This window comes from Haliotis rubra, unplaced genomic scaffold, assembly GCF_003918875.1.
Source record: "Haliotis rubra isolate DU_JTF1 unplaced genomic scaffold, ASM391887v1 Scf526, whole genome shotgun sequence".
NCBI classification, from domain to species: Eukaryota; Metazoa; Mollusca; class Gastropoda; order Lepetellida; family Haliotidae; genus Haliotis; species Haliotis rubra.
In genome coordinates, this window is record NW_025767220.1 from 685,832 (window position 1) to 708,369 (window position 22,538).

The window sequence follows — 22,538 nt, forward strand, 5'->3', positions numbered from 1 at the left end:
GACGATTTCAGCTTTCATTCGAACCTGTTTTGACCATATTTTGATTAAAATATTACTGTGCAATTAGACGTGTTTAGTTTATAAAACTGCTATTTAGCTGACTGCAAACGCACAGGAATCAGGTACATGCTATGCCAGCATACAACGGAGAACAGGGGCCATCAACGATTCATCTGATAATGACGCTAATGATGTCAGTGATGATGAAGATGATGATGATGCTGATGCTGCTGATGATGATGATTAACAAATTAAAGCAAAGAATCAAGTCTTTAGTTCGTGATGGACAAATTCAAATGAAAGCATTGAATCAAATCAGAGAATATCATAATTGTAGTAATGTAACTATTGAATTGACACGTAATGCTCCCTAAACTACCGGATGTAAACAACTGCTCCATGTGTACCCCAATGCATGATGGTACTATTACGTCATCGGGCCATGTGCTTCCCGCCCAAGGATGTATGCTCCAGCCGACTGCAATAAAGCCGCTGCTCCCCAAGTCGTGTCGTGTGCTTTTGGGGAATGTTAGTCAGTCACGATACCAGACTCATGGAACCTGAAATGAATGGGAGAATGTCCAGAGTGGCGAGGTCCCACACAAACGTGGAAGGAGCAGACAAGTATCTGTCACTCGGTGTCGTGACAGCACCAGGAACATGGCGCGGTTACATTGTGAAAACAATACGTATTAATGAATCAGGACTCTTTAACATGGATACCTGTATATACCATTATCATGCTATATTTCTTTATTAATCAGTTCAGTGGATGAACTGTTTTCAAATAGGAGAAATTATGATTTAATGTTTGTAATGAGGTCGGAGCACCACAATCAACATACTTTGGAATGTTTGAGAGTTATGTTATGGTTCTGTGTATGTTTACACGTGCTTGTTCGTCGTTTATGAATGTACTAGTTGTTATTGCAAATATACGAGTTATCCTCGTCAAATAAACACTGATGTGTCCAATGACAGAGACACATGTATGCACCTATTTATACATATATAAAGCTCCCAGAAGTTTCTAGGATAAAGTTGATTATTAGACTTTTCTTAAAGCTTCCAGATTACTCCTCACTTTCCGTTTTAAAATAGCGACTAGAATACCATTGCACTACACTGACCCTGAACAGAAACAATGTAATGCAATCACGTCACTGCTTTGCAATAAAGTACTCTCCCACATAACACCTTTCACTTTAACAGTTCTCGTGACGACAAGGATCCCAATACCATTTGTCCACAATGACTGCTAGGTGCGAATTACTGGCGTGGGGTCGGCCTGCTACAACTCCCGCGTAGGTGAGATGTTGTGCACTGATTAAATGTGCTGTTTATACCACGGTTTTGCAGACTGTACCTCAGTCTGTTTCAGAGTTCCCAGATAAGTGTTGGGAGGGTGGAATCGGTTAGTGACCCAGATTTCCCATGACATTATGTCTAGGTTTGTCTACAGTATTGATATTTAAACGCCAACACTTGTCTTCAGTAAAGGGAAAATGGTCCGAGTCCAGTTGGCATCATTTACCGTTATAACTATACGATGGCAGCTCAGCTCATATCATACAGCATGTGACAGTGTTAACACGCAGGATGAGCTCACGTGTCACATAAACACGTGTGTGTGTCATTATGGAATCGAAACACGTGGGTGTTTGCACCTGACTTACTGACGTTCAGGTCTAATGTTGGGTGTCAGCCACTATTGGCTTCCATGGGAATGAGCGAGTCAGTGTTGCTTGAAGCCCAGTTACATCTCATGGACGGATCAAGACAACCCAGTGACCGAGGATCGGTCCACGCCATTGAGGTACGACGGAAGAAAAAAGCACGCCCTGATCCAAGTTAGTGAGCGAGTAAGTGAGTTTATATTATAGCAATATCACGGCGGGGACACCAGAAATGGACCTCACACATAGTACCCACATGGGGAATCGAACCCGGGTCTTCCGCGTAACGAGCGAATGCTTTAACCACTAGAGTACAAAACGGCCCCCTGATCCAAGATCTGTTACGGCAAGTATAGTTTATTTGGGGACCAATTCCACCTCGAATTCCTCCCTGGTTATATATGATGAAAATGTTGGCGATGCGGAACATCGAGGAAGGTTTTGACAGCTGGTACTGTTTCGAAATGATAAACTGGGAATTACTGCCATTGTTACACAAAATGGCCGTTAATTGACGACGAGCAGTCACGTGAAAGGATCAACCATCTCATATACATTCTTCGTGCTCAGAGAAATTAGGCCGGCACAAGGGTAATACCATTTCATCATTTGCGAGCGTCATTTCAAATTTTAATAAGTCAATTAACTCTCTATTCATACCGAGTCAATCTTCAGAGCAGGAAAGTTCTCATTAACCGACAGCGGTGATTAGGCGCAACAGAGTCTCATTTACGAGAGTCCGTCACGCTAAAGGACGTGTTTCCTTCTGTATCTGGTCCTGGCCTGGTCATAAGACTGGCTCAATGTGGCCCTCTCACAGCAGTGTGTTCTGGGGAGTGCTTGGGTTAACCTGGGGTTGCTGGGTTGGACAATAGCTTCATGCAGGTTGCTGGGTTGGGCAATGGTGGGATGGAGGTTGCTGGGTTGGGCAATGGTGGGATGGAGGTTGCTGGGTTGGGCAATGGTGGGATGGAGGTTGCTGGGTTGGGCAATGGTGGGATGGAGGTTGCTGGGTTGGGCAATGGTGGGATGGAGGTTCCTGGGTTGGGCAATGGTGGGATGGAGGTTGCAGGTTGGGCAATGGTGGGATGGAGGTTCCTGGGTTGGGCAATGGTGGGATAGAGGTTGCAGGTTGGGCAATGGTGGGATGGAGGTTGCAGGTTGGGCAATGGTGGGATGGAGGTTGCAGGTTGGGCAATGGTGGGATGGAGGAGGTTGCTGGGTTGGGCAATGGTGGGAATGGAGGTTGCTGGGTTGGGCAATGGTGGGATGGAGGTTGCTGGGTTGGGCAATGGTGGGATAGAGGTTGCAGGTTGGGCAATGGTGGGATGGAGGTTGCAGGTTGGGCAATGGTGGGATAGAGGTTGCAGGTTGGGCAATGGTGGGATAGAGGTTGCAGGTTGGGCAATGGTGGGATGGAGGTTGCAGGTTGGGCAATGGTGGGATAGAGGTTGCAGGTTGGGCAATGGTGGGATAGAAGGGTTGCAGGTTGGGCAATGGTGGGATGGAGGTTGCAGGTTGGGCAATGGTGGGATAGAGGTTGCAGGTTGGGCAATGGTGGGATAGAAGTTGCAGGTTGGGCAATGGTGGGATAGAGGTTGCAGGTTGGGCAATGGTGGGATAGAGGTTGCAGGTTGGGCAATGGTGGGATAGAGGTTGCAGGTTGGGCAATGGTGGGATAGAGGTTGCAGGTTGGGCAATGGTGGGATAGAGGTTGCAGGTTGGGCAATGGTGGGATGGAGGTTGCAGGTTGGGCAATGGTGGGATAGAGGTTGCAGGTTGGGCAATGGTGGGATAAGAGAGTTGCAGGTTGGGCAATGGTGGGATGGAGGTTGCAGGTTGGGCAATGGTGGGATAGAGGTTGCAGGTTGGGCAATGGTGGGATGGAGGTTGCAGGTTGGGCAATGGTGGGATGGAGGTTGCAGGTTGGGCAATGGTGGGATAGAGGTTGCAGGTTGGGCAATGGTGGGATAGAGGTTGCAGGTTGGACAATGGTGGGATAGAGGTTGCAGGTTGGGCAATGGTGGGATAGAGGTTGCAGGTTGGGCAATGGTGGAATGGAGGTTGCAGGTTGGGCAATGGTGGGATAGAGGTTGCAGGTTGGGCAATGGTGGGATAGAGGTTGCTGGGTTGGGCAATGGTGGGATGGAGGTTGCTGGGTTGGGCAATGGTGGGATAGAGGTTGCAGGTTGGGCAATGGTGGAATAGGAGGTTGCAGGTTGGGCAATGGTGGAATGGAGGTTGCAGGTTGGGCAATGGTGGGATGGAGTTGCAGGTTGGGCAATGGTGGGATAGAGGTTGCTGCAGGTTGGGCAATGGTGGGATAGGAGGTTGCTGGGTTGGGCAATGGTGGGATAGAGGTTGCTGGGTTGGGCAATGATGAAATGGAGGTTGCTGGGTTGGGCAATGGTGGGATAGAGGTTGCTGGGTTGGGCAATGGTGGGATGGAGGTTGCTGGGTTGGGCAATGGTGGAATGGAGGTTGCAGGTTGGGCAATGGTGGAATGGGAGTTGCAGGTTGGGCAATGGTGGGATAGAGGTTGCAGGTTGGGCAATGATGGAATGGAGAGTTGCTAGGTTGGGCAATGGTGGGATAGAGGTTACAGGTTGGGCAATGGTGGGATAGAAGTTGCTAGGTTGGGCAATGGTGGAATAGAGGTTGCAGGTTGGGCAATGGTGGGATGGAGGAGTTGCAGGTTGGGCAATAGTAGGATAGAGAGGTTGCAAGGTTGGGCAATGGTGGGATAAGAGTTGCAGAGTTAGGCAATAGTGGGAGATAGAGAGGGTTGCAGAGTTGGGCAATAGTGGGATAGAGGTTGCTGGGTTGGGCAATGGTGGGATAGAGAGTTGCAGGTTGGGCAATAGTGTGGAATGGAGAGTTGCAGAGTTAGGCAATGGTGGGATGGAGAGTTGCAGGTTAGAGCAATAGTGGGATGGAGAGTTGCTGGGTTGGGCAATGGTGGAATGGGGGTTGCTGGGTTGGGCAATGGTGGGATAGAGAGTTGTTGGGTTGGGCAATGATGGAATGGAGGTTGCAGAGTTGGGCAATGGTGGGATAGAGGTTGCAGGTTGGGCAATGATGGAATGGAGTTGCAGGTTGGGCAATGGTGGGATAGAGAGTTGCAGGTTGGAGCAATGGTAGGATGGAGAGTTGCAAGGTTGTGAGGCAATGGTGGGATGGAGGTTGCAGGTTGGGCAATGATGGAATGGAGAGGTTGCTGGGTTGGGCAATGGTGGAATGGAGAGAGTTGCTGGGTTGGGCAATGGTGGGATGGAGAGTTGCAGGTTGGGCAATGATGGAATAGAGGTTGCAAGGTTGGACAATGGTGGGATAGAGGTTCCCTGGGTTGGGCAATGGTGGGATAGAGAGGTTGCAGGTTGGGCAATGGTGGAATAGAGAGTTGCTGGGTTGGACAATGGTGGGATGGAGGTTGCTGGAGTTGGGCAATGGTGGAATGGAGGTTGCTGGGGTTGGACAATGGTGGGATAGAGGTTGCTGGGAGGTTGGGCAATAGTGGGATGGAGAGTTGCTAGGTTGGGCAATAGTGGGATGGAGGAGTTGCTGGGTTGGGCAATGGTGGGATAGGTTGCTGGGGTTGGGCAATAGTGGGATAGAGGTTGCAGGTTGGCAATGGTGGGATGGAGAGTTGCTAGGAGTTGGGCAATAGTGTAGAATGGAGGTTGCAGGTTGGGCAATAGTGGGATAGAGAGTTGCTGGGTTGAGGCAATGGTGGAATAGAGAGAGTTGCTGGGGTTGAGAGCAATGAGTGGATAGAGGTTGCTGGGGTTGGGCAATAGGTAGGATAGAGAGTTGCTAGAGTTGGGCAATAGTGGGATAGAAGTTACAGGTTGGAGCAATAGTGGGATAGAGAGTTGCTAGGTTGGGCAATAGTGGGAATAGAGAGTTGCTAGGTTGGGCAATAGTGGGATAGAGAGTTGCCAGAGTTGGACAATGGTGGGATAGAAAGTTGCAGAGTTGGGCAATGGTGGGATAGAAGTTGCAGGAGTTGGGCAATGGTGGGAATAGAGAGTTGCAAGGTTGGGCAATGGGTGGGATGGAGAAGTTGCAGGTTGGAGGCAATGGTGGGATAGAAGTTGCAGGTTAGGCAATGAGTGGGATAGAGAGTTACAGAGTTGGGCAATAGTGGGATAGAAAGTTGCAGGTTAAGGCAATAGTAGGATAGAAAGTTACAGGTTGGGCAATGGTGGGATAGAGGTTACAGAGTTGGAGCAATGGTGGGATGGAGAGTTGCTGGGTTGGGCAATGGTGGAATGGAGGAGGTTGCAGGTTGGGCAATGGTGGGATAGAAGTTGCAGGTTGGGCAATGGTGGGATAGAGTTGCTGGGGTTGGAGCAATGGTGGGATAGAGGTTGGGCAATGGTGGGATAGAGGTTGCAGGTTGGGCAATGGTGGGATAGAAGTTGCAGGTTGGGCAATAGTGGGATGGAGAGTTGCAGGTTGGGCAATGGTGGGATAGAGAGTTGCAGGTTGGGCAATGGTGGGATAGAGAGTTGCAGGTTGGGCAATGGTGGGATAGAAGTTGCTAGGTTGGGCAATGGTGGGATAGAGAGTTGCAAGTTGGGCAATGGTGGGATAGAGGTTACAGGTTGGGCAATGGTGTTGGAATGGAGGTTGCAGGGTTGGGCAATAGTGGGATAGAGAGTTGCAGGTTGGGCAATGGTGGGATAGAGTTGCAGGTTGGGCAATAGTGGGATAGAGAGTTGCAGGTTGGGCAATGGTGGGATAGAGTTGCAAGGTTGGGCAATAGTGGGATAGAGAGTTGCAGGTTGGGCAATAGTGGGATAGAAGTTGCAGAGGTTGGGCAATGGTGGGATAGAGGTTGCAGGTTGGGCAATGGTGGGATAGAGAGTTGCAGGTTGGGCATAGTGGTGGGATGGAGGTTGCTGGGGTTGGGCAATGGTGGGAGAGTTGCAGGTTGGGCAATGGTGGGATGGAGGTTACAGGTTGGAGGCAATAATGGTTGGAGGTTGACACAGTTAGGATAGGGCAATAGTGGGATAGAGGTTGCAGGTTAGGCAATGGTGGAATAGAGGTTGCTGGGTTGGCAATAGTGGGATAGGGTTACAGGTTGGGCAATGGTGATGGATAGAGGTTGCTAGGTTGGGCAATGGTGGGATAGAGAGTTGCAGGTTGAGGCAATAGTGGGATAGAGGTTGCAGGTTGGGCAATGGTGGGATAGAGTTGCTAAAGGTTGGGCAATGGTGGGATGGAGGGTTGCTAGGTTGAGCAATGGTGGGATAGAGGTTGCAGGTTGGGCAATGGTGGGATGGAGGGTTGCAGGTTGGGCAATGAGTGGGATGGAGGGGTTGGACAATAGTGGGATGGAGGTTGCAGGTTGGGCAATGGTGGGATAGGAGTTGCAGGTTGGGCAATGGTGGGATAGAGTTGCTGGGTTACAGGCAATAGTGGGATGGAGGGTTGCAGAGTTGGGCAATGGTGGGATAGGAGTTGCTTGGTTTGCAATGGTGGGATAGAGGTTGAGGTTAGGCAATAGTGGGATAGGAAGGTTGGGCAATGGAGAATAGAGTTGCAGGTTGGGCAAATGGTGGGATAGAGAGTTACTGGAGTTGGACAATAGTGGGATAGAAGGTTGCAAGGTTGGGCAATGGAATGGAAGTTGCTTGGAGTTGGGCAAGTGGGAAGGAAGTTGCAGAGTTGAGGCAATAGTGGGATAGAGGGTTGCAGAGTTAGGCAATAGTGGAATGGAGGTTGCAAGGTTGGGCAATAGTGGGATAGAGTTGCTGGGTTGGGCAATGGTGGGATGCAGAGTTGCTAGAGGTTGGGCAATGGTGGAATGGAGGTTGCAGGTTGGGCAATGATGGAATGGAGGTTGCAGGTTGGGCAATGGTGGGATAGAGGTTGCAGGTTGGGCAATGGTGGAATGGAGGTTGCAGGTTAGGCAATGATGGGAATAAGAGGTTGTTGGGTTGGGCAATAGTGGGATAGAGAGTTGCAGGGTTGGAGCAATGGTGGGAATGGAGGTTGCAGGTTGGGCAATGATGGAATGGAGGTTGCTGGGAGGTTGAACAATAGTGGGATGGAGAGTTCCTGGGTTGGGCAATGGTGGGATAGAGGTTGCAGGTTGGGCAATGATGAAATGGAGAGTTGCTGGAGTTGGACAATGGTGGGATAGAGAGTTGCAGGTTGGGCAATAAGTGGAATGGAGAGTTGCTGGGTTGGGCAATGGTGGGATGGAGAGTTGCTGGGTTGGGCAATGGTGGGATGGAGGTTGCAGGTTGGGCAATGATGGAATGGAGGTTGCTGGGTTGGACAATGGTGGGATGGAGGTTCCTAGGTTGGGCAATGGTGGGATAGAGGTTGCAGGTTGGGCAATGATGAAATGGAGGTTGCTGGGTTGGACAATGGTGGGATAGAGGTTGCAGGTTGGGCAATGGTGGGAATGGAGGTTGCTGGGTTGGACAATGGTGGGATAGAGGTTGCTGGGTTGGACAATGGTGGGATAGAGGTTGCTGGGTTGGACAATGGTGGGATGCAGGTTCCTGGGTTGGGCAATGGTGGAATGGAGGTTGCTGGTTGGGCAATGATGGAATGGAGGTTGCTGGGTTGGACAATGGTGGGATGGAGGTTCCTGGGTTGGGCAATGGTGGAATGGAATGGGATGGTTGCATGGAGGTTGCAGGGGCAATGGTGGGATAGGAGGTTGCTGGTTGGGCAATGATGGAATGGAGGTTGCAGGTTGGGCAATGGTGGGATAGAGGTTGCAGGTTGGGCAATGGTGGAATGGAGGTTGCAGGTTGGGCAATGGTGGGATAGAGGTTGCAGGTTGGGCAATGGTGGGATAGAGGTTGCAGGTTGGGCAATGGTGGAATGGAGGTTGCTTGGTTGGGCAATGGTGGAATGGAGGTTGCTGGGTTGGACAATGGTGGGATAGAGGTTGCTGGGTTGGACAATGGTGGGATAGAGGTTGCTGGGTTGGACAATGGTGGGATAGAGGTTGCTGGGTTGGACAATGGTGGGATAGAGGTTGCTGGGGTGGACAATGGTGGAATGGAGGTTGCTTGGTTGGGCAATGGTGGAATGGAGGTTGCTGGGTTGGACAATAGTGGCATGGGGGTTGAAGGTTGGGCAATAGTGGGATGGAGGTTGCAGGTCAGTCAATAGTGGCATGGAGGTTCCTTGGTTGGGCAATGGTGGGATGGGGGTTGCATTTTGAGCAATGGTGGGATAGGGGCTGCATGTCAATCAATAGTGGCATGGAGGTTCCTTGGTTGGGCAATGGTGGGATGGGGGTTGCAGGTTGAGCAATGGTGGGATGGGGGCTGCAGGTCAATCAATAGTGGCATGGAGGTTCCTTGGTTGGGCAATGGTGGGATGGGGGTTGCAGGTTGAGCAATGGTGGGGTGGGGGTTGCAGGTCAATCAATTGTGGCATGGAGGTTCCTTGGTTGGGCAATGGTGGGATGGGGGTCGCTGGGATGGGCAATGGTGGCATTGGGGTTGCTGGGTTAGGCAATGGTGGGATGGGGGGGGTTGCAATGTGACATTGAGGTTGCTTGTTGCAAGCAATGGTGGGATGGGGGTTGTGTGGTTGTTGAAGTGAAATGGGGAATGTTACCGAGAGATTTGCAGTTTTAAAAATTCTAACCGTCCGCTCTGTTGAGTTCCCGTCATGGAGTCCAGAATTTCACAAAGACATCAATCGAAGGTTTAAGTATTCCTGTAATCATTGATTGTGCCTACTATCTCGCACACTGTCGATAGCCACGCGTGACAAAGATGTCAACTCACTGGTATAGGTTTGCTTCTTTTTCTAATCTACACACTTTTCAAATTACACTTGCTGTGATGGGAACGCCTGGCTGTGAAGGGAACGCCTGGCTGTGATGGGAACGCCTGGCTGTGATAGGAACGCCTGGCTGTGATGGGAACGCCTGGCTGTGATGGGAACGCCTGGCTGGGTTTGGATTGTCCTGTGTGCGGAAGTAAGCACATAGCAAAACCGGCAGAATTGTTTTCTTGACTCAAAAGAAATGAGACTTAAGGATGAGACTTGTAATTTGTGTCCAAAAGAAAACACCCACTTGTAGAGTTACACCACAATCACACACATAGAGTTTCATTACAATCACACACACACTTACACTACAATCACACACTCACACACTTACACCACAATCACACACACTTACACTACAATCACACACTCACACAGTTACACCACAATCGCACACTCACACAGTTACACCACAATCACACATACAGTTTCACCACAATCACACACACTTACACTACAATCACACTCTCACACAGTTACACCACAATCACACACACTTACACCACAATCACACACTCACACAGTTACACCACAATCACACACACAGTTACACCACAATCCGCACACTCACACACTTACACTACAACACACCACAATCACACACACTTACACTACAATCACACTCTCACACAGTTACAAAACAATCACACACTTACAATACAATTACACTCACAGTTACACACAATCGCACAGTTTCACAATCACACATACAGTTACACCACAATCGCACACTCACACACAGTTACACCACAATCACACAGTTACACCACAATCACACACACACACAGTTACACCACAATCACACACACAGTTCAATCCCACACACACTTACAAACAAGCACACACACATAGCTACACCACAAATACACATTCACAGTTGCACAACAATCACACACGTACAGTTACACACAATCACATATACAGTTACACCACAATCACACACACAGTTACACCACAATCACACACACACACAGCTACACCACAAGCACACACAGTTAGCACAGCATCAACACACTCACAGTTACCCTACAAACACACGGTTACTCACACAGTTACACAGTTACACACATCACACATACAGTTACACACAGTTCACACAACAATCACACACACAGTTACACCACAATCAAAAACACAGTTACACCACAACTACAATGTCCAAAAGAAAACACCAAAATGTAGAGTTACACCACAATCACACATACAGTTACACCACAATCCCACACATACAGTTACACCACAATCACACACACTTACACTACAATCACACATACAGTTACACCATAATCACACACACAGTTATACCACAATCACACACACACTTACACTACAATCACACACACACTCACACCACAATCACACACACAGTTACACCACAATCACACACACAGTTACACCACAATCACACCTAACACAACACACTTACACCACAATCACCCTCACAGTTACACCACAATCACACACAGTTACACCACAATCACACACACAGTTACACCACAATCACACAAACAGTTACACAACAGTCACACACACAGTAACACCACAATCACACACACAGTTATACCACAATCACACTCACAGTTACACCACAATCACACACACAGTTACACCACAATCACACACACAGTTACACCACAATAACACATACAGTTACACCACAATCGCACTCTCACACAGTAACACCACAATCACACATTTCACCACAATCGCACACTCACACAGTTACACCACAATCACACACTCACACAGTTACACCACAATCACACGTACAGTTACACCACAATCGCACACTCACACAGTTACACCACAATCACACACTCACACAGTTACACCACAATCACACACTCACGCAGTTACACCACAATTACACACACAGTTACACCACAATCACAAACACGTTTGTCGTTACACCACATGCACATGTACAATTACACCACGCGTACAGTCACGCCACCACGAGCACAGTTACACCACAAACGGGGTGAAGTGGGGTTGTTCAGACAGTTTAGAGATAAAGATCAACCAACACAGTTGGGTTGTCGATTGGTGCCCAGTTCGTCAGCAATGATATTTTACGTGTGCTTCAAGCAATTAGTCGACGGTAATAAGGAGGTGTAACCCCAATGTAAAAGTAAGTGAGTGAGTGTGGTTTTACGGCGCTTTTAGCAATATTACAGCAATATCACGGCGGGGGACACCAGAAATGGGCTTCACACATTGAACCCATGTGGGGAATCGAACCCGGGTCTTCGGCGTGACGAGCGAGCGCTTTAACCACTAGGCTAGCCCCCACACACCTTCCCCAATGTAAAAACACATGTTATAAGGTCTGTACAGCCTGTCAGGTGGTGTACTGTATGCGCTACATACATAGCTGTACGCTGTACGCTGTGAGGGCATCGCCCCTTTCCGTAACCTCCAAGAAGACGGGTGCTTGTTATGTGCGAAATTACGACAAACCATTCATAAGATTTCTTCTTATCTGATTCACCAACTTCTAACTATGCCACTCAAAGACGTTATACGACAAACCAGTCAGATCGTGCATAATGATTGATTGGTGATTTAATAAAAAAAATAATCCCGAGTACTTAAATCATGGCATTAGGTTTTTGTTTAAAACTTCATGAAACATATAGCTAACAGAATTGTGTTGCCTAATATTACGTTTTTGTAAAGGATAATGCCATGAACTGTGAGAGATTCAATACACCCACGTGCGTTCGTTTACTTTCTTAGGTGTGACTGAGTGACAATCTTGCGGGCTGGTTTTGGAGGTTTTAAGTCCGCTTTCCGACATTTTTTAGGGACTATAATTAGAATATGTTTTACAAATATTCCGGATTATGTATGTACGTAATAACACCTTGTCATTCCCAGCTCCCATTCTCAGAGAAAATGATTGAGAGTTTAATCTATAATTCCTAGATTGTATAACAAACACTTTGTCCCAATGAAATGTCAGTGTCCTTACTGTCCCTTATTAAGCACTGTTTCAGTAAAACCTGGAGTAAATATCGATCCCTTGGTGGTTTGCAAGGGATGCAGTATATGAGACGCTGCAAGGTTAATTCACATTACTATCTCATCCTACCGGGTACCCATTCGCAACGGGAAGGAAAGAGAAGTACTTCGAACAAAGTTACTTGTCTGACGAGACTGCGTGTTAGTCCCACCAGGGTCCCGATCCACAAAGCGTTACGGCATTCGTAAGCCTATGGTAAACGGGTCGTAGCGTTACGAATGCTTTGCGGATAGGAACCTTGGAGGTGTCGCCACCGTAGCCTCTACATTTGCGTCTGCGACAAACGGATACTGAACATCACATTGTGCGTCGTTATACTGCTTGAAGCGTTAGTAAAATAATTATCTTCCGCGGGTGATCGCCGCATTGTCATTGGAAGGTGTTCATTTCAGACTGACTAATGCTTATGTGCTTTTTTAATAAATTATTATTTGATGCACTAAGAAAAAATGCAAAAATGAGAAAATATTTGCGGAGCACAGGTATAGTGCTGACAAACCTAGCAACACAATCAGGGCAACCGGGATTCGAACCCCGATCTGACATTTCTGACATGCCCAACTCTGCACAGCGAACACTGACCTCCCCATGCTTTGCATTTAATGCGTTTTAAACAGATGGGAAATTGTATATTACTAGTGAGCGTACTGGAATACAGAAATCTGAAGAGACGCTATGAATCTGTCATTACCACTGTCTGACGCGAACACGTTACACGAGTTACCTCCCTTTACGAACTCAAGATGGTTCCCTGAGGGCACCTGTCAATCAACAAGACACGTCGACTGAATCTTCATGTGTTGCACGCTAGAACAATAGAAGAGTTAATGTCACCCAAGCCATTGCGTCTGGTGGTGTAAATGTCATTTTATATGAACTTGATGAGTGTATTCTAGTTGTTAGCCACCACGAGAGTGTAGGTATTTTATTGTTTAATGCTATTAAGTATACATTTGGCGTTAACACTGTGTAGCCTAAAATTTTAATGTCATACTCCGGCAAAATGTGGTCTTAGTGAACAGTGAAAACGTTGCAGGGGGAAATATACTCATGCCAATAATGGTTGTCACCCCCCCTCCCCACACCAACCTCACACCCCACCCCAAACCCCTCTCTAATTAAAAAATTGAAGGGGTGACAGCCATTATTGGCATGAGTATATCACCAATCGTACTTTCAGTCGTATTTCCAGTTGGGGACCGTTCATAATTTATGGCTAGGGGGTGATGATGATTTTAAAGGGGGTCACCCATTTTGTTCTGGGGAGCTAGGGGGTCAGCAATTTTGTACACACGTACTAGGGGAGGGTTTCAGCAATTTTTACTTAAAATGTTTAAAAGTATGCTTAGAAATTATGGGAAGGGGAGGAGGTCATTACTTTTGTACATGGCATGCAGGGGGCACTTATTTTGTACATACATTTTTTGGGGGGGGCATTCACATTGTACATGCGTCACCATAAAAATCAAATCACACACACACACACACACACACACCACCACCACCACCACACCACCCCCACACCACCACCACCACCCGCACCCCACCCCCTAGCCATACATTATGAACGGTCCCTTAGTGAGGCAGTTATTTGCCAGCGCACAAAGACAGCTATCTAACCCACTCTGCCAGCAATATTTCCACAAGATTCACACATTTTGTTCTGGGGAGGTAGGTGGGGGTCATTATTTTTCAACATGCACTAGGGAGAGGGGGGTTGAATCCTAGAGCTTTGCCAGAGCCTACCAAAAAAGGCAGAAGTAATAATAAGAATGTTGCGAGGTGTACAGTAAGAGTAATAGATAACAAAGGTAATGAAATAAAGCACATTTTAGAGCACAACTTTGTGAACATTCATCTGAGGGATGGTGCAGCTGTCCTACTTGTAATGAAAATACACTTGAATTATACAACTGCTATCATTAATTAATGATTAATCATTTGTGATATAAAATTGACACAAATAGAAGAAATATAGATCGTATCATATCTCAGTACATAAGGATTAAGTAACTTCGTCACTTTCGTGTTGACCCGACAGGGGCACGAGATGCTTATACACACGACGCACGCACGCACGCACACACACACATACCCACTCATACGCGCGCGTTCGGTTTTTAAGTTACATTTAGAGGTCTTAAATCAACGATAAAGGGCCGCAAAATTAAAAACAGAGTAGCTTTATCTCCTAATCATAGCTTAAATGAATGAATGAATGAATGAATGAATGAATGAATGAATGAATATGTTTCCTTTACAAACCTTCGAAAAACAATCTCCTCCTCTCTCTTCCTTTCTTAGAATATCCTAATTATATGCGAATTATATATCAAAGTGTGTGTTTAAGGCGTAGTAAGCTGCCCCCTGCCCGTAACGAGCTTGTGTAACGTTGGTTCTGACATAACGAAGGTTCACATTGTGGGGTAATGGCAATGACAAGCAACAAGAGGAAAGTACGCCTGATGGATGCCTAGCTTTCAATCAGGACTTTTTTCGACTGGAAACACCACCAAGTACAGTGTGCTCGTCCTGTTGGATAAGGGGAAGCTCTGTGACACTTCTTTGTTGGAGACTGTTGAACTTTACCAATTACGGCCCACCTTCAAGGCCGTGCATGATAATAGGCACGACGGCGGGCAGCTGTGTCATTATAGAGACGTGCGACGTACGGCTGACTGAACAGAATCGACATGACCTCATCAAAACTGCTGCCTCAGCATTTTCCTCGTTAAACGTTCAAGAGAAAGTAACATGCCCTGCTGTGGCGGTTGTGTGTGTTCTTACATTGAAATTAGAGGTTGAACATCCTGGAAACGAGTTTGGGAATCATACATTTCACATTTGTATCTATTCAGGCCAAAACTTCACTGTTAACAGAATGTGGGATTGGGTGTTTAATCTTACGCCACTAAAGTTCTACCATAGTCCCCTCCCCCTTCCTACCAGTTTTTAATGACCCCTCCCATTCCCATCGTCACTATACTAAATGACCAGTCTCTATTTAATCTTGCATTTTTTATCATTGTCAACTTGAGTGGCATTTAGAAGTTGTTATTAACAAGGGAGGTATTCCTTTGGAACAAATTATTGAAAATATGCCTTAGATTCAGGTGATATGATATTAAAGCACACGTGCATGCATACCTCATGGGAAGATTAGTGTATACACATCCATATTTAATTACAAGAAATACTGTAGGCATATATTTGTCATAACTTTATCTTCTTTCAGAATTGTCATTGTTACCTTGTTTGTTGTTTAACGCCGCGCTCAGCACTATGGCAGCTGTCTGTAAATAATCATGTCTGGATCAGACAATCCAGTGATCAACATCACGAGTACGCAATATTGATACGATGACGAGTGTCAACCAAGTCAGCGAGCCTGACCACCCGATCTAGTCGCCTCGTATGACAAGCCTGGGTTACTGGAGACCAATTCTAACACGGAACTTCACGGGCTAGAATTGACTTTAAGTTTGTGTGAGTATACATATGAACCTTCAAAGATGAGGGGCTGCACGGTATAAACGTGGGTACTTGATGAAGCGCCACTAGTTAACGAGTCTTATCAGACTGAGTTGCCTTACCATAGACCATGTACCAAACATCTCGGCAGTAGGGGTGACTATTGAGGGGGAAACAACTATTACGACCCACTATTGCCATATTTTTATAGATTTATTGTATTTGAGGTCATTTTGCCTCCAATACTATTGCAATAGTTTTTTTTGTCTCTTTGACTTGTCTCATTTGAAGTAATTTCCCAAATGAATGTATAGGTTATATGAAGTAAAAACAAGTTGAAGTAGAATAATGACAGTTATTATGGATATACAACTTCTTTTATTCTGTGGAGGCGACGTTTCGACATAGGTTGTAATGTCGTTGTTAAAGCAAGTGACGTTTCGACATAGGTTCTAATGTCGTTGTCAAGCAAGTGATGTTGCTTGACAACGACATTAGAACCTATGTCGAAACGTCGCCTCCACAGAATAAAAGAAGTTGTATATCGATATTAATTGTCATTATTGTTCATCAACTCAACTTCTAAAAAATGGGGGCGGTGGGGTAGCCTAGTGGTTAAAGCGTTGGCTCGTCACGCCGAAAACCCGGGTTCGAATCCCCACATGGGTACATTGTGTGAAGCCCATTTCTGGTGTCCCCCGCCGCGATGTTGCTGGAATATTGCTAAAAGCGGCGTAAAACCAAACTCAGTCAGTCAGTCAGTCAGTCAGTCTAAAAAATGCCCATCAAAGAAGCTGAAGTAGTTTCAGTCTCTTTTAATGACTGACAGGAAACTTGAAACCCAGATAAAGTAAACAGTTAAAACAAACTCAATGAAGCTGCAAGTCTGCACCCAAACATCCTGTATTTTGCGCTGCGCATTCATCAACGGAGGTCAATTACTAAACTATCGATAGTTTTTCGTTTCTACCATCGATTAATTGCTATCGGAGGCTCAACAATTGCAATGCATCGATAATGCATCGTTACAGCCCTACTTAGCAGTGTGATTCATCTTCTATTCTAGCGCTTGAATATTCATAACCTGTTGCATTACAATCTTGAACATACGGTGGCCCACTTAAAATACAGGAAACAGTGTTATTTCCTATTAAATGTCCCCTTCTGTACACATGTGTTTCAACTACAAACGCGTCCAGCTCGTGTTACCGCCTGTCAGTATGACTTTACCGTATATGATTAAGTCGACACTTTCCAGCGGTTATGTAAGAAAGATTTACAAAGCTATATTTCACTGTGTGGAGCTGTTTCACATTCGCGTACAGAGACACGGCCATTTTTACAGCTGTTCTAAATATTGGTAGAAAATTATAGTCGATTATTTTCATCTCTTGTAAATACTAATACTACATTATAACAAGCAATCAGATGTTTATACACAGTGAAAACATATATACACTTCATTCAAACAATAATCATCATTCTAGTTTTTTAGTTCATTTTCACTCCGAGATCAATATTTGGTTTCATTTGGTTGTTGTCCAGACTCGATTATTTACAGACCGCCGCCATATAGCTGGAATATAGCTGAGTGCAGCGTAAAACTAAACTCACTCACTCACTGATTTGGTTGTTCTATAACGCCGCATTCAGCGATGTTCCAGCTACAGCGATGTTCCAGCTACAGCGATGTTCCAGCTACATGGCGGCGGTTTGTAAATAATGGAATCTGGAGCAGACAATCCAGTGATCAACATCATGATCATCAACACCACACACGCTACCCCGCCATTGACATTATCGTGATCAGTGATCGGATAAAAATGTTTAGTGAAACCAGTTTTCTGGAGATCAGCCTCGCCCTAAACACAGGCCCTAACCCGGTATAGAAAACGTAGCTTCACGGTTCTGCATGGAATTAATCCCCTCACAACATCTCGAATACATGCAGATATCAGTCATCTGGTTGATGGAAGGACACTGTCAGATGGCGCATCTGATGATCTTCTGGTGCAGTGCTCTGTTGAGTAGCTCTGTCATTGCCCAGATACCCCACACAGTAAAGCCAATGTACGGACTGACGAACATGTCATAAGAATTATTTCCAGACCTGTACATTGCCTCCTTGTGTAGGCAGAGACCAAACAATTAACATACAATCTTGTTTGCCATTTGGAGATGCATTTCTTTTTGGTGCAATTGTGTAATGTCTGAAATCGCTGCAACAGTAAAGTGTAACATTTCATTAGTAACATTTCACAAGTAGTATCTGGTTCTCTGAAGGAAAGCACGACTGCGGATGATTAATAAGACAATAAACGGAGACACTCATGAATACAGGGGTAATGAACGTATCTGTTGGGCAGCGGACGTGACATTGTAGTTTCATAATATAGAGAACGGGGTCACAAAATGTGTATTATATAACAGCTTGTAATTGCACACCAGAGGCGGTGCATGGACTTGTGTATAGAGCTCAGGGCACAAATCATCTGAAGTTAAGCAACGCTGTTCACTGAGAGTCCTTGGGTAGGTGACTGTGTGTGGCAGCTTGACTCCCGAGAGTTTCTAGAACGCCTGTCCTGCCCCACAACGAAGAACATGTGATGCATTTGGTCTCACCTTGGGCAAGTGAGCTTGTTCAAAATTGCCTCTGTTTACCTTATAGAAAATGGATACCTTGTGGTATAATTATGACTATTAATCTTCTAGCACCTCACAGGCAGCTTGTGTTATCCGGGGTAATGATGTCCTATATGTTGTACAGAGCATTCCCTGTGGCGTATAGATCAGCGCTATATAGGTGGGCATATTATCATCATAATTAGGCGGGACGGCAACTCGGAACATTTCAGTAACATATTCGCGTTTTCGGTTTCATACATCATGTCCAGAGATAGTCCATTCCTTAACCATTGTGACATGTCATCATTTAGTTAACATAACATACGTTGGACACATACATGGCATGTGATATTCATCTTCATTTGGGTGGTTACGTCATGACTAGGATGTATTTTACAGCAACTGCTCTAATGTTAAAAATGTGTGCATTGCATCGACATTGTGTGTTGGGATTCAGCGGAGGTGTACTTGGTATAAGATACGTCTCGGGGTGATAAGATATTTGGACCCGTACACTCGTGAACCATTCTTTCAATATTTGTACACTTTTGTTTACACATATACAGACGAAATTTTGTGCAGGCCAGACATGCCCAACCTGTTTAAAGACTATTATTTTGTGTGTTACCCGGACGAATTTGTAAGTCCCTCTTTAGACCACATGTATTTAGGATATCAGTTTTGCGCTTAATCAAAATCACAAAATGGCAACAATGTCAGCAGATAGTATGGTCGATCGATCGTGTACAGTTTCACCGACAAACATACCTCACGTATCATTGGGTATTTCATTCATACCTTCTTCAATATATATAAACAAGAGAATGTGTGATAAAATACAACCGTGTCTTGCACCTGCACGTATCTCAGATGTGGACCTGTGTTGTTTACTCTTTATGCCAGAAATCTAGGAGAAGTCATTCGTAAACATGAAGTCGGGCACCACTTTCCTGCAGAGAGCTGTTTCAACACCCCAGACGCTACTCAGCACCATGTACTCGAGTACCCAGATACACTGACGACGTCAGAACATAGATTGGCTCAAACAGGCTTAGATGAAATGGGAATAAGACAAAATCGTTGCTCGTTGGAATCTCGACGTTGGAGATATTGGACTTTAATTGAACCCAGAACTGTCTAAAAAATGTTACATTGATAAAATCTGCACGTCAGTCATGCTATTTCCATTTGAGAAACAATGGTAATATCAGAAACTCCCAGACTGCATATGCACTAGTGATCCTTGGTGCTTTCCAAGATAGACTATTTTAACGGCCTATGTTATGCATTGCCAGAAAATGTGTCCAAAACACAGCACCCCGTATAGTCAGTAAAGTGTCAACTCGAGACCACATAACGCCTGTACGCCAAGCTTTACTTTGGTTGCCTGTCAGTGCCAGGGTGGACTATACAATCCTAAATCTAGCCTACCAATGTTACCATGAGTCAGGCTACCTGACTGAGCTTGCCCCAAAACACAACTCCTCCAGAGCTCTAAGATCTGCAGATAAAAATTTCTTGACAATTCCGCGTCGAAAGCCGTTCTACAGCTATGGAGTTCCAAAACTGTGGAACCAGTCGCCACTTGAGTTAAGACTTTTCCCCTCTATTGAAGCTTTCGTCAGTTTTATCAAACCTTTAGAGAAAATATTACAAAGTCGAATCTAAATCTTCAACCACTTTATTCTGTTATGAACTGAAAACTGTTTTCAATCATTTGTATGTTCTTGATATTGTAGGGCTTTGAGCAAACATTGTGTATGGAATTCAGCGCGATATAAAAACACATATTATTGCATTATTAAATGTATCAGCATATCATGTTTATTGTCTTTTACAGATACATTTGAGTATATGTTTTAAAGGCGCTGCCATTTCGAAAGTATGCTAGATTGTAAAGAAACGTATAGTACTTCTGATATATCAACTGAGTCCATTTACCAAACAAGCAATAGAACTTTTCACTCCTGAATACGTACAGAACAGTGACAGATAAATGCATAATGGATGGTAGAGTAACTTTTTCTAAACCTCGCTTTACATTCAGTATGTCGATATCCAAGATGTTAAACCCCTGTCACTGATTGTTGTCAATATTTTGCAAGACGTGATTCATCAGCTATTCATCAACTGCCTTGTGTACTATCAACGTTCCGTGGCAAATTACTGCTGTCCATAATACGACTAATCAAGCTGTAAATGAAGGGATAAATGGTGCATAAGTAACTCCACTTGGATTCCATCATACTGGTATTTGCCACCTTTCAAATTATCTCGTCGGTGATGCTGCTACCAAGTAATTAAACATTGTTCAGGATTATGGCTGATTTAGAAAAGCAACTGGTGATCAGCACTTAAACTAATTTCAGTAGAATTTTAGAAAAACTATATCTAAGTAATTAATTCATGCACGACATGTGTCAAGTGTTTATTCCCAGGTTGAAACAAAACAATTAACCGGGAACAAACCGGGAACAAAACTACATATGAAACAAGCAAACAAGGATTGAAATGTGACGAAACTAACAAAGGTATTCTAAAAATATCTAAGTTCACAAATCAATTACAAAGTTATCACTATGACAGCACAAAAATAGTGCCAGAACAAAATCATAAGTAATATATAGCTATACCATCGACTACAGCTGTGTTGGTAACATTTCCCTTTCCACAACTTGCTAGGAAAGCCTTGGCAGAGTAGTATCCAGGCTACAATGATCATCACACACAATTCTGGTCTTCTGGTAACTTGAAATGTAATGTGAGACCCAAGGCAAGAGTTAGCTCCCCTTGTCTCTTCTTTTTTTTTAACATCAACTGCAATTTCGTTCAGTAAAACTTCTCTCCCCACTTCCAATCTCCCCAGGGTCACAATGTCATTCCAAAGCTCATCATCTAAAATTGCTTCCTCAGCCAGGATGTGATCAAACGTTGCTTGACGTCGGCCTTACACAGACTAGATTGGTGTCCAGTCTGTAATAAGTTCGACCAATTCATGCTTCTTGACCAAAGAGAATAGTTCCGTAGGAGGTTGGCTGACAAACTTCTCTACACAAAACACGATTATGATTGTTGGTTTCACATTGAAAAAATACAAATAACTTTCTGTCCCGAACAATCCCACAGTTTCAGTTGCGTGTTGATTCCGAGGGTGATGCTAAAACGTTAACGAGGAGTCCGTGAAAGGTACTATAAGACTAAAGCAGCGGTTATAGAACTGATGGTAATAACATTCACCTCTCAGCAAACTGTAATACAACTTGAGAGAAAGGACTTGGCAGAATAGGGGAGGTCTGTAGTACAATTCCGATCTCTGTCTAAATATAGCACGTCTAGATATAGCACAAGTCTAGATATGGCACAAGTCTAGATATAGCACAAGTCTAGATATAGCACAAGTCTAGATATAGCACAAGTCTAAATATAGCACGTCTAGATATAGTACAAGTCTAAATACAGCACAAGTCGAGATATAGCACAAGTCTAAATATAGGACAAGTCTAGATATAGCAGGGATAGATATGGCACAAGTCGAGATATAGCACAAGTCTAGATATGGCACAAGTCTAGATATAGCACAAGTCTAGATAAAGCACAAGTCGAGATATAGCACAAGTCGAAATATAGCACAAGTCTAGATATAGCACAAGTCTAAATATAGCACAAGTCTAGATATAGCACAAGTCTAGATATAGCACGGATAGATATAGCACAAGTCTAGATATAGCACAAGTCGAGATATAGCACAAGTCGAGGTATAGCACAAGTCGAGATATAGCACAACTCGAGATATAGCACAAGTCTAGATATAGCACAAGTCTAAATATAGCACAAGTCGAGATATAACACAAGTCTAGACAGAGCACAAGTCTAAATATAGCACGTCTAGATATGGCACAAGTCTAGATATAGCACACGTCTAATTA